The sequence below is a fragment of the Gekko japonicus genome, unplaced genomic scaffold (genome assembly GCF_001447785.1).
Source record: "Gekko japonicus isolate JY-2015 unplaced genomic scaffold, Gekko_japonicus_V1.1 scaffold1776, whole genome shotgun sequence".
NCBI lineage: Eukaryota > Metazoa > Chordata > Lepidosauria > Squamata > Gekkonidae > Gekko > Gekko japonicus.
Window position 1 is genome coordinate 89,644 of NW_015165297.1, and position 1,202 is coordinate 90,845.

The 1,202-nt window shown below is 39.6% G+C and overlaps 1 pseudogene; it reads right to left on the reverse strand.

Annotated features, from left to right (window-relative positions):
- Positions 1–324: 324 nt before the first annotated feature.
- Positions 325–1,202, reverse strand: part of LOC107109705 — a 4,534-nt pseudogene continuing 3,656 nt past the window's right edge.

Sequence of the window (1,202 nt, forward strand, 5' to 3'; positions counted from 1 at the left end):
GGCTGCAATGGAGGGAGGGGCATAACTCTCCCCATTATCTTTCATTTAAAAAAAATGTTTTGATTTGGGTTTAAAAATTTCAGTTTTACATATCAATTTTAATAAGAATACAGAAATGCACAGACATGCAAAAGTAGCACAAAGTGGGCCAGTACATGTACCAGGACAAACGTTACTCCCCAAAAAAACATACACACATACAATTTATATTTAAAAACTGTTCTAGAGGATCATGTGGCAAGTGCTTCACAATCAATGAGAATTTGAGTTTTTAAAGTTTCCAGCACATCATTGGTTAAGTTGACAGTTGTCTCCCATGTCCCTTCAAGGGATTGAAATCCCAATGGCTTTCCAGATTCTGTATGTGCTCATGATATCACCTGGATCCACTTGCTAGGCAAGATCTTTTAGATTATTGGTCACTCTCTCAGTCAAATGCATCTCCTTATAAGATGGTCCCCAAAGGCAAATCATGTTAGGAGGCAGCTTCATACTCAGTCATTTGTTCTGAGCATCTTGGGAGGTCCCTGAGTAGTTTTGTGGTTTCATCAAGTTTTCTCTGGAAGATTTATGCTTCTTCTAACTCAGACTCCTCCATGTACAGCCCAGAGCAGTAAGTCTGTCCTTACTAAGAGAGGATTCAAGCCTATTGGATAGTTCCTTTTCTATTATTGTTGTGTCTTTTATCACATCAGCCCTTTCAGACATGCCTTTGGTTTTATCTGCTGGTGTCTCTGGTTCTCTAGGGCAAGAATGCCCTCCTTTGGTCAAGGCATCCAGCAGGCTATCAGCCATGAAATAGGGTTAGTCTTGAGACTTCACCAAAAACTCATTCATATATATATATATATATTTAAAAACCTTGATCTTCCCCATAAGTCAAGTAAATTAAATTGGAATCATCCTTGCTGATGTTTGCAAAAGGGAGTCATAGGCTGAAGCATAGGAGCTAAAAGGCCCATAATTCGACTACATCACTGGAGTAACTTTGTTCCTTTTGTCTTCATTGAAGCCCTCCAAGGCAGGGGTGTCGAACTCATTTGTTATGAGGGCCAGATCTGACATAAATGAGACCTTGTTGGGCCAGGCCATGTGTGTTATAAAATGCAATGCCAGGTAGTAGTAGTAGTAGTAGTAGTAGTAGTAGTAGTAGTAGTAGTAGTAATAATACTTTCGCTTTATTAATCGCTTTCCCCACGAGC